The following is a 12,579-nucleotide window of genomic DNA, read 5'->3' as shown; positions in this document are numbered from 1 at the left end:
TTATTCCATTTCTGAGAGAACAACTCCCAGTAGTTGCAGTTAGTACAATAGAAAGGGTTCTCACAGATGCCGTGCTGGGCATTCATCCTCCTTGGTACTTATGATTCACACCCAGACCTCCCATTAGTGTTAATAGGAGGCACTTGCTTAAATCCCCAAACACCAAGATAAACCCAAACTCTTTTGTAATGCTATATAGATACCTGAGTTATTTTTTTCTTGTTGATGGCAAGTGTTTTGGTCCTGAGGATAACTGATTAAGAGTTTGAGTTGTCTTGGGATATAGGGTGATTTACTAAGTCTGATCTGTAATTAAGTTTATGTTATGATGATTAGACTCAGAAAACATTTATAGTTTTGTGAGCTGCAGAAGCTTGTGAGTAAGGATTTTGGTATTTTACAGTATATGATGAAACAAGATTTCATCTTTTTGTTTATTGCTTCTAGTACTTATCAACTATAAAATAACTGATTTTACAAGTTTTTGTACACATGGTAAGAGGACTTAGTAAAAATTATCATTTTTTATTTGTAAGCCTTCCCACAGTTACTTGCTGGTCCCTTAGGTCTTTTGTCAAGCAATTTTGCTCCCATTTTTTCAGGCACGTAGGAGGTAATAATAATGTGCACTTTCAGAACTTGGACATTGCAATCACTGGTCAAGTACTAGATAATCATGTTTATTATGCCTATCAGTGAATTGTGGGTTTTTATTACTTTCATTTATTTATGCACAGTCTAGTGAAAGGATTTCTACATTGAAAGCAGTAACTCTGGATTTTAGGCTGGGCTTGCCTTTTACTGTCTTTGTAGCTTTTGACTGGTTTTCTAGACTTCTAGGAACCATTGTTTTTCTGTGAAATGAAGGTATGGATCTGGCACTCTGGTGTTCTTTCTAGCTTTAGGCTACTTGAAGGCTGCTTTCCTAGTTACTTAAGGAAATGGAGGACTGTAAGGTAATGGTCCTAATCCTGGCTACTCATCAGAATCTTCTAGGGGAACTTAAAAAAATAAAAAGATGTCTGGGCTTTAAATCAGACATAATGATTTCAAAATCTTTAAGGGTAGGGGCTATAAATCTATATACACATTTTTGAAATTTTAAAGTTATTCTGATCTATGTTTAAAAACTACTTGTTTTATCTCTGTTCCTGTGTTGTGTGTATAATCTAGTTAGGGAGATAAGACATAAGAATTACAATGTGAGAGATTAAATTTTAAGATAAATGAGAGAGATGATGAACACTCTGAGAATTCAAAGAAAGGGAGAAGTGGAAGTTGGTGTGGTTAGGGAGGGTCTTCATTAGCCAGTAAGTCTTCATTTGGACCTGAATGACTGGGTGAGATTTGGATACGTGGAGAAAAGGTAAAAGGGTATTCTTGGTGTAAGAAAGAGCATCCCCAAAAGTTTGAAAAAGGGAACATTCTGATGACAGTTTTAGTTTCTATTTTAGAACTGTACTCTTGTAACTGCTATAGATTTCCTAAACATTTTGAGGGAGTGAGCCATGAAGACATTTGATGGAAGAGAGAATTCCAGCCAAAGGGAAAAAGCAAGTAGTAGAGTCCTGAGAAGAAAACTTGTTTGGGGCTCCTGAAGTACAAAAAAGAGGCCAGTGTGGCTGGAGCAGATTGAGCAATGGGGAGAAGGGAGAAGATGAGGTCTGAGAGTAGCAGAGGTCCAAATCACTTGGAGCCTTGTGAAGGACTTCAGTTTTTTCTCTGAGGGAAGCCATTAGAGGATTTCGAGCAGGGGAGTAACTAGATCTCTCTTGGATTTTGAAAAGATTGCTCTGGCTGCTGAGAGAATAGACTATAGTAGAACAGACGGAAGTGGGGAGGCCAGTTAGGAGGCTATTGCAATAATTTAGGTGAAAGATTATGATGACTTTGACCAAGGAGTTGTTAAATTGAATCAAGGGGTCAAAGTCCATATGTTTTGAAGGTAGAGAGAAGATAGTTAGCTAATGGATTGGATGTAGGGTGCAGAAGTCAATGATGATTTTGAGGTTTTGGTTTGAAGGGATGGAATTGCCATTTACTGAGGTGGGGTTGACTCTGAGGAGGAGATTGGGGAATAGATAGTCAACAGTTTAGTTTTGGACTTGTTGAGCCTAAGAATCTTAGTTGACAAGTGTTGAGTGGGCAGTTGGGTATATGAATTTGGAATTCAGGGGAAAGGTATAGGTGGAGATAAAAAGTTGGGAGTCAAAATAAAAAATAAGTTGGGAGTCGCCAGTGTACAGTTCTTTTTATAGCCACGAGACTGGGTGAGATTACCTCATGGGAAGAGTCACAAGAGTTGAGCCAAGGGGTAGTTCAATATTTTGAGGTCTTGAGAGATGTGAAGGAATGAGCCAAAGAAACCTAGAAGAATGGCCAGAGAGATTAGGAAGAAAATTAAGGGCCAGTAGTATCTTAGGAGTCCAGAGAAGAAAGGGTTTCAAGAAGAAAGTAATGATGAACTGGGTCAAATAATACTGATGCAGCAAGAAAGTGAGGCCTGAGACTTTACTATTCAATTTAGCAACAAGGACGTCATTGGTGATCTTAAAAAGAATGGAAGGAGGAGGAAGAGCCAAGATGGCGGCGTGAGTAGAGCAGCGAAATCTCCTCCCAAAAACATATATATTTTTGAAAATACAACAAATACAACTATTCCGAAAAGAGAGACCAGAAGATACAGGACAACAGCCAGACTACATCCACACCTGGAAGAACCCTGCACCTCACGAAGGGGGTAAGATACAAGCCGTGGCCCGGCGGGACCTGAGTGCCCCTCACCCCGGTTCCCAGTGGGAGGAGAGGAGTCGGAGCGGGAGGGAGAGGGAGCCCAGGACTGCTAAACACCCAGCCCTAGCCATCCGCACTGGGAGTGTAGACACATAGTGCGTTGGGTGCTGGATACTAGGGAAATGGGACAGTAAAACCTGCGAGCAGGTCCCCAGAGCCAGCACCCCTGGGACAAAGAAAAGAGAGTGCTTTTTGAAAGTCTTAAAGGGACAGGAACCCCAAAGCTGGACAGAGGCATCCTGGCACAATCAGCTCAGCAGCTGGGAACCCGGGAACTCCGGGCACCCTAATCCCCTGGGTAGCAGCGCAGCTCTGAGGCCCCTCATGGTTATAAACAGCCTCCCGCCCATTCCTGCTCTGGCGCAACCTGCCATAGCAACCACGTGCGGAACTTCCTTCACAGCGGCCGGGCAAGAATCAGAAACCCTGTCTGTGCGCAACTGCCCAGCACTAGCCCCTAGAGGTCGCCATTCTACCAGGAGAGAAAGGCCACAAACTAGCAAGAAGGGATGTTCTCCCAGCTGGCATGTGCCAACTACCCACGACTATCTCTATCACCATGAAAAGGCAGAAGAATTTGATGAAGACCAGATTAACTCAAGACAGTCTCCCTGAAAAGGAATCTGGGGAGAGAGACCTAACCAATATTCCTGAAAAAGAATTTAAAACTAAGGTCATAAACCATGCTGATGGACTTGCAGAGAAATATGCAAGAGCTAAGGAGGGAGAATACAGAAATAAAACAATCTCTGGAAGCACTTAAGAGCAGACTGGATGAGATGCAAGAGGCCATTGATGGATTAGAAAACAGAGAACAGGAACGCATAAAAGCTGACTCAGAGAGAGAGAAAAGGATCTCCAGGATTGAAACAATACTAAGAGAACTGTGTGACCAATGCAAAAGGAACAATATCCACATTATAGGGGTACCAGAAGAGGAAGAGAGAGAAAAAGGGATAGAAAGTGTCTTTGAAGATACAATTGCTGAAAACTTCCCCAAACTGGGGAGGAAATAGTCGCTTAGACCACAGAAGTACACAAAACCCCCAACAGAAGGGACCCAAAGAGAACAACACCAAGACACATAATAATTAAAATGGCAAAGCTCAAGGACAAGGACAGAATTTTAAAGGCAGCCAGAGAGAGAGGGAAAAAAGGTCAAAGGAAAACCCATCAGGCTATCATCAGACTTCTTAACAGAAACCTTACAGGCCAGAAGAGAATGGATGATATATTTAATGCAATGAAACAGAAGGGCCTTGAACCAAGAATACTATATCCAGCATGGTTATCATTTAAGTATGAAAGAGGGACTAAACAATTCCCAGACAAGCGAAAGTTGAGGGAATTTGCCTCCCACAAACCACCCCTAAAGGGTATTTTAGAGGGACTGCTCTAGGTGGGAGCAGTCCTAAGGCTAAATAGATGTCACCATAAAATCACAGCAAAGAAAGCAGACCAACCAAATACTAACTAAAGTCAAAAAATAAAATCAACTACCCACAAAAGCAATTGAAGAAAACACGAAAGAACACAGAATAAAACAGCCAACATATAAAGAATGAAGGAGAAGGAATAAGAAGGGAGAGAATAAAGAATCATCAGACAGTGTTTATAATACCTCAATAAGTAAGTTAAGTTAGGAAGATATTAAAGAAGCTAACCTTGAACCTTTGGTAACCATAAATCTAAAGCCTGCAATGGCAATAAGTACATATCTTTCAATAATCACCCTAAATGTAAATGGACTGAATGCACCAATCAAAAGACACAGAGTAATACAATGGATAAAAAAGCAAGACCCATCTATATGCTGCCTACAAGAGACTCACCTCAAACCCAAAGACATGCACAGACTAAAAGTCAAGGGATGGAAAAACATATTTCAGGCAAACAACAAGGAGAAAAAAGCAGGTGTTGCAGTACTAGTATCAGACAAAATAGACTTCAAAACAGAGAAAGTAACAAGAGATAAAGAAGGACATGACATAATGATAAAGGGCTCAGTCCAACAAGAGGATATAACCATTATAAATATATATGCACCCAACACAGGAGCACCAGCATATGTGAAACAAATACTAACAGAATTAAAGGAGGAAACAGAATGCAATGCATTCATTTTAGGAGACTTCAACACACCACTCACTCCAAAGGATAGATCCACCAGAAAATAAGTAAGGATACAGAGGCACTGAACAACACACTAGAACAGATGGACATAATAAACATCTATAGAACTCTACACCCAAAAGCAACAGGATACACATTCTTTTCAAGTGTACATGGAACATTCTCCAGAATAGACCACATACTAGGCCACAAAAAGAGCCTCAGTAAATTCCAAAAGGTTGAAATCCTACCAACCAACTTTTCAGAACACAAAGGTATAAAACTAGAAATAAATTGTAACAAAGAAAGCAAAAAGGCTCACAAACACATGGAGGCTAAACAACATGCTCTTAAATAATCAATAGATCAACGACCAAATTAAAATGGAGCTCTAGCAATATATGGAACCAAATGACAACAACAACACAAAGCCCCAACTTCTGTGGGACGCAGCAAAAGCAGTCTTAAGAGGAAAGTATATAGCAATCCAGGCATATCTAAAGAAGGAAGAACAATCCCAAATGAATAGTCTAATATCACAATTATTGAAATTGAAAAAAGAACAAATGAGGCCTAAGGTTGGCAGATGGAGGGACATAATAAAGATCAGGGAAGAAACAAATAAAATTGAGAAGGATAAAACAATAGAAAAAATTCAGTGAAATCAAGAGCTGGTTCTTTGAGAAGATAAACAAAATAGATAAGCCTCTAGCCAGACTTCTTAAGAGAAAAAGAGAATCAACACACATCAACAGAATCAGAAATGAGAAAGGAAAAATCACGACGGACCCTACAGAAATACAAAGAATTATTAGAGAATACTATGAAAACCTATATGCTGACAAACTGGAAAACCTATAAGAAATGGACAACTTCCTAGAAAAAGACAACCTTCCAAAGACTGACCCAGAAAGAAACAGAAAATCTAAACAGACCAATTACCAGCAATGAAATTGAAGCGGTAATCAAAAAACTACCCAAGAACAAAACCCCTGGGCCAGATGGATTTACCTCAGAATTTTATCAGACATTCAAAGAAAACATAATACCCATTCTCCTTAAAGTTTTCCAAAAAATAGAAGAGGAGGAAATACTCCCAAACTCATTCTATGAAGCCAACATCAGCCTAATACCAAAACCAGGCAAAGACACCACCAAAATAGAAAACTACAGACCAATATACCTGATGAACGTAGATGCAAAAATACTCAACAAAATATTAGCAAACCGAATTCAAAAATTCTTCAAAAGGATCATACACCATGACCAAGTGGGATTCATCCCAGGGATGCAAGGATGGTACAACATTGGGAAATCCATCAACATCATCCACCACATCAACAAAAAGAAGGACAAAAACCACATGATCATCTCTATAGATGCTGAAAAAGCATTCGACAAAATTCAACATCCATTCATGATAAAAACTCTCCACAAAATGGGTATAGAGGGCAGGTACCTCAACATAATAAAGGCCATATATGATAAACCCACAGTCAACATCATACTGAACAGTGAAAAGCTGAAAGCTTTTCCTCTGAGAATGGGAACAAGACAGGTATGCCCACTCTCCCCACTGTTATTCAACATAGACCTGGAGGTCCTAGCCACGGCAATTAGGCAAGACAAAGAAATACAAGGAATCCAGATTGGTAAAGAAGAAGTCAAACTGTCACTATTTGCAGATGACATGATACTGTACATAAAAAACCCTAAAGACCACACTCCAAAACTACTAGAACTGATATTGGAATTCAGCAAAGTTGCAGGATACAAAATTAACACCCAGAAATCTGTGGCTTTCCTATACACTAACAATGAACTAATAGAAAGAGAAATCAGGAAAACAATTCCATTCACAACTGCATCAAAAAGAATAAAATACTTAGGGATAAACCTTACCAAGGAAGTGAAAGACCTATACCCTGAAAACTGTAAGACACTCTTAAGAGAATTAAAGAGGACACTAACAAATGGAAACTAATCCCATGCTCTTGGCTAGGAAGAATTAATATCGTCAAAATGGCCATCCTGCCCAAAGCAATATACAGATTTGATGCAATCCCTATCAAATTACCAACAACATTCTTCAACGAACTAGAACAAATAGTTCAAAAATTCATATGGAAACACCAAAGACCCTGAATAGCCAAAGCAATCCTGAGAAGGAAGAATGAAGTTGGGGGGAATCTTGCTCCCCAACTTCAAGCTCTACTACAAACCCACAGTAATCAAGACAGTTTGGTACTGGCACAAGAACAGAGCCACAGACCAGTGGAACCGAATAGAGACTCCTGACATTCACCCAAACATATATGGTCAATTAATGTATGATAAAGGAGCCATGGACATTCCATGGGGAAATGACAGCCTCTTCAACAGATGATGCTGGCAAAACTGGACAGCTGCATGTAAGAGAATGAAACTGAATCATTGTCTAACCCCATACACAAAAGTAAATTCGAAATGGATCAAAGACCTGAATGTAAGTCATGAAACCATAAAACTCTTAGAAAAAAACATAGGCAAAAATCTCTTAGACATAAACATGAGCGACTTCTTCATGAAGATATCTCCTTGGGGAAGGGTAACAAAAGCAAAAATGAACAAGTGGGACTATATCAAGGTGAAAAGCTTCTGTACAGCAAAGGACACCATCAATAGAACAAAAAGGTACCCTACCGTATGGGAGAATATATTCATAAATGACAGATCTGATAAAGGGTTGACATCCAAAATATATAAGGAGCTCATGCACCTCAACAAACCAAAAGCAAGTAATCCAATTAAAAAATGGGCAGAGGAGCTGAACAGACAGTTCTCCAAAGAAGAAATTCAGATGGCCAACAGACACATGAAAAGATGCTCCACATCGCTAGTCATCAGAGAAATGCAAATTAAAACCACAATGAGATATCACCTCACTCCAGTAAGAATTGCCACCATCCAAAAGACAAACAACAACAAATGTTGGCGGGGTTGCAGAGAAAGGCAAACCCTCCTACACTGCTGGTGGGAATGTAAATTAGTTCAACCACTGTGGAAAGTAGTATGGAGGTTCCTCCAAAAGCTCAAAATAGAAATACCATTTGACCCAGGAATTCCACTTCTAGGAATTTACCCTAAGAATGCAGCAGTCCAGTTTGAAAAAGACAGATGTACACCTATGCTTATCGCAGCACTATTTATAATGGCCAAGAAATGGAAGCAACCTAAGTGTCCATCAGTAGATGAATGTATAAAGAAGATGTGGTACATATACACAATGGAATATTATTCCGCCATAAGAAGAAAAGAAATCCTTCCATTTGTAACAACATGGATGGAGCTAGAGGGCATTATGCTGAGTGAAATAAGCCAGGTGGAGAAAGACAAGTACCAAATGATTTCAGTAATATATGGAGTATAAGAACAAAGAAAAACTGAAGGAACAAAACGGCAGCAGAATCACATAATCCAAGAATGGACTAACAGTTACAAAAGGGAACGGGACTGGGGAGGATGGGTGGGAAGGGAGGGATAAAGGCAGGGAAAAAGAAAGGGGGCATTACGGTTAGCATGTATAATTTGTGGGGGGTGGGGGTGCATGGGGAGGGCTGTACAACCCAGAAGACAAGTAGTGATTCTACAGCATCTGACTACGCTGATGGACAGTGACTGTAATGGCGATTGTGGGTGCAACTTGGTGAAGGGGGGATCCTAGTAAACATAATGTTCTGCATGTAATTGTAGATTAATGATAACAAAAAAAAAGAAAAAAAGAATGGAAGGATGCAGAAGTCCTCATGGTGTGGATTCAATAGAGAATGAGAGGAGAGGAACCTGGAGACAGTGAATGTGGTTACCTCTTTCAGGAATATTGGTAGAAATGGGAGCATAAACATCAGGCAGTAACTAGAGAAGGATATGGAGTCACAAGAGGCTTCTTTGTTTTTAAGATAGAAGGCACAGAATAAAACAGTACTTAGGGAAAAAATGATGCTTCTTGAGAGTCGGGGAAGAGGTGCTAGAGGGATGTCCATGAGAGGGTAAGATTAAGAGGCATGGAGGATTATGATATTGGGGCTAAAAGGACTTAATATCATTAAGCAGGATTCTGCTTTATCTTCTGAGCACTTATTTGCATTTAAATTCATTTCAAACTTCTGCTTTCTATTAGAAGTTAGGAAGGGCAGATAACAAGCAGTAAAACTTAGTGTACATAACAGTATTAGCTTGATATAGTAGAAGAGAAGAGATTGAATCTTGTGTGTAAGGTGACATTTTAAAGTGTCTTTGAATGACAATTATCTGTGCTATTCTAGTCCCTTATCAAAATTTATGATTGAGCACAGACTATAAAGTTAATAGATTAAAACTTGTAGTGGGATGAATTTTAGCCTAATTTTAAACATGATCTAGTGTTGAACTTTTTCTCTGCAAAATTTCTTTGTTTAATATATATTCTTAACATACAAAGGTTTTAGGTATTTTACAAAAGGTATTTAAAAAGTAGTTATTAATCTCCTTTGATTTATTGATTATATTTTAAATTTTACAACCATATCAGAAATCAAAATGATTCATTTTTTTTTTACTGGCGCTAAATAAAACAGCTGCCTGTGAAGTTCTGGAGAGGTGAACAATCTTCAGTTTGCAAAAATCATACGAAGTTTTGTTAGCAAGATAATATTCATCTCTAAAAGCAAAAGTAATTTCATCTACTTCAGCTTATGTGTTCTGAGTCTATTTTCTAAGAAACAATCTGTATTTTAAAAATACAAGCAAATATAGTTAAGTTTTTGAACTACCTTAGCTACAAGTATGAAATGTATGTGAGAAACTAAATAGATTTTTCAGTCAGCTTAATATGAGGAATCAAACTTGCATTTCAGACTTAAGTACATTTTGCATATTAATGTGAAAAGTGAAAATTTATATATAAATCTCTTGCTGCTCATTAAATTGTAGAAATAAAATACTTGCTTTTCTTTTTTGTTAATTTCAAAATGGTAGTCAATAAGTTTTCAGAAGAAACACTTTTGTAGTTCTGATTCATATAGTGTTTAAGCATCACTAGTCTAAAAATAATTTACTCTTTTTGGTATTTAACCTCTTTGTGAATCTTATTAACATTGTGGATCCTCTTAGAATTCTCATACACACACAATTTAGCATATAGTATAATGGAGTTGGCAGACTGGGATCCCTTAGGCATATAGGTTCCAGATTTTAAAACCCGCTCTAGAAAGCTTGCTTATATGATTTTTCTTTAAAACTTTATATGCAGACTTCTTAAAAAATAAAAATATGCCAGTATTTATTGTAGTTTTTTTTTTAGAAGAGTAATTGCTGCAGCTAGTTAAGAGGAAGTGAAGTTTAGTGGAAAGGCCAGCTCAGTCAAAGGAGCTATAAGCTTTACTCCAGCTTTACTTCTGATTGTTGTATGACCTTTTGGGAAGTCACTTAACCTCTCAGGCTTTGATTTCCTGTGAGTTTTGCAGTCCTTGCAAGAAGTTTTATGAGTAGTTTCATGGTATCATGGTAAAATTCTTTATCTATTAGGGACTGACTCTGCTACTGATTTTTGGGGAAAATGCCCTGTAGATAAGATGTATGTCTATTGTGCCTTTTTACTGAATATGACTTTTCAGATGAGTTTATGTGACTTGACTTTCTCAAATGCCATGTAAGTAAAGTTAAAATCCTAATCCTAACCTGGTCACTGTGAGTTTCAACATATTTTATGTATTTTGCGTATATGCCACTGTTATTAATATGTGTTAAAATTATCATCTGTAATTCTGTGGCTTGCTTTTTCTTTCTTGGTGGTGTTTCTTGATGAGCAGAAGTTCTTAATTTTAATGTAGTCCAATATATCAATTGTTTCCATTCTGTTATATTTTAAAATGTCTTTTTATCCTGATAAGCTGTTTTTATCCCAAGTCATTCATTTAACAAATAATGAAGTGGGAGATCGATGCATAAGAAATTATTCCCAGCATGAAAGAGCTAACAAGAAATGCCTAATAGGGAAAATAAGGTTCTACTCAGTCAATTCATTCATTTAATAAATATTTACTGAGCATTTACTATGTGCTTGATACTTTTTTAATTGGTACAGAGCTTTGGAGGTATGTGTAGTGTTAAGAATCCACTTTTTAAAATCGAGGTATTATCAGCATATCACATATTTTAGGTGTGCAACATAATGATTTGATATATATGTGTATTGCAAAATAATTACCACAGTAAGTTTAGTTAAAATCCAATACCACACATAGTTACAATTTTAATTTTTCTGTGAGAGAATCCACTTTTAAGTAATCACATCATTCTACAGACTTAGGCATGATTTTTCTTTTGGTTGAGAGTCATTCTAATTTTTGTGATGAAAATTGCCATGTATGAGGGCTTTTAGAACTTTAGAAAGTATTGCTGCTAAAGAAAAGGCAGGATAAAACAGCAAGTTGACTTTCTTTTGGAAATGACTTAATTTCATGAATTGGGGCCTTTTAAGTTATTTTACTCTATGTTATGATTGTACATGATTAAATAAAAAATTATAATCTGGGTGACATGAAGAGTTTTTGAAATATCCCTTGAGTAATGAGGACACTTTTGGAGGAATGTTAGTGAACAGATTAAAGCATAGGCAGATACTTAACAGTATTAGAGCATGGTATGTGGAGTTTAAAAATTATGGGGAAATTTAAAATTGTTATCTAATTTTTTTTAAGTAAAAAATAAGTTGGGCAGGGGAGAATAAAAAATAAATAGTATAGCCTGACTCGACTTTCCTGACCTTGAAATCAACTTTATGGAGTTTGGTTAATCTTAAAAAAATGCAATTGATAAAAGCATCACTGAACATTGGGTTGGGATCCCAAAACCTTGGTTTTCTTTCTGGTTCTATCACTGATTAAGTATGTGGCATAGGGAAAGTCAGGTTTATGATGTGGTTTACAGTCTAAAGTAGTGAGACTTTAAGAATGTGAATGAAAAGTTTGATTAAAAATTATGACTATACATATAAAATGCTATGAATTTTATAAATCCATTTCAAGATTAATTATAAAAGGGTCTCTTAAGGAGACCAAACTAAAGGCCAGTGATGTTAGCTTATAAATATAAAGCTACAGTGAGGGTCATTTGTTGTGGAATGTTTATGTGAGGTGCATTTCATTTTTGTGTGTCTTTTAGGAAACCATCAACTACTTAACTTTTTGTTGTCTTGAAAGAACTGTGGAGAAGGGAAAAAACTGAAATATTAGAAATTTAACTGTCCTTGAGTTCTTTCCTTGCTGTAAAAACCACCTTTTTTTTTCTTTTTGGGTTTTTAAGCTTTGGAGATTTTTGCGTTTTGTTTTTTTCTTCTTAAAATCAGATAGAAATCTTTAAGTCTTTAGCTTTTGATGGCATGTCATAAATCTGTGTTTGTAGTCTAATTCCATTTTCCCCTTCTTCTGTTGTAGGGAGCAAGAAACGTGAAAGAGAGCCAGTTTTCCCAAAATTGGTAAGTAATTTTACCAGGCATAGTATGCTTGATGCTAGTTGGATAATAATTCAGGTGTTCAGTGTCTTTTTTTTTTTTTTTTCAAAAAAACCTTCCCTCCCAACCTCAAATGAGGCTTTGCTGTTTGCCCTGAGTGAAAGTGAATTTTTGTCTGATTTCACTTGGCCATATCTCAAATA

At 37.3% G+C, this 12,579-nt stretch overlaps 1 protein-coding gene across 15 annotated transcripts in view; it reads left to right on the top strand.

The window, feature by feature from the left end:
- Positions 1–12,579, top strand: part of PHF21A (PHD finger protein 21A) — a 265,112-nt gene that overhangs the window by 22,765 nt on the left and 229,768 nt on the right. For 14 of the 15 annotated variants that reach the window (XM_036891883.2, XM_036891880.2, XM_057507605.1 and 11 more), the window contains one exon: positions 12,360–12,400. The gene's annotated coding sequence lies outside the window, so the exon portion shown is untranslated. Of the gene's footprint in view, positions 1–2,022; positions 2,741–12,359; positions 12,401–12,579 lie in introns of those variants that run through there. The other variant, XM_057507608.1, reaches the window with a different exon arrangement.

Source organism: Manis pentadactyla, chromosome 9 (genome assembly GCF_030020395.1).
Source record: "Manis pentadactyla isolate mManPen7 chromosome 9, mManPen7.hap1, whole genome shotgun sequence".
In the NCBI taxonomy this organism is placed as follows: domain Eukaryota; kingdom Metazoa; phylum Chordata; class Mammalia; order Pholidota; family Manidae; genus Manis; species Manis pentadactyla.
This window is presented reverse-complemented; position numbering and strand designations above follow the sequence as displayed.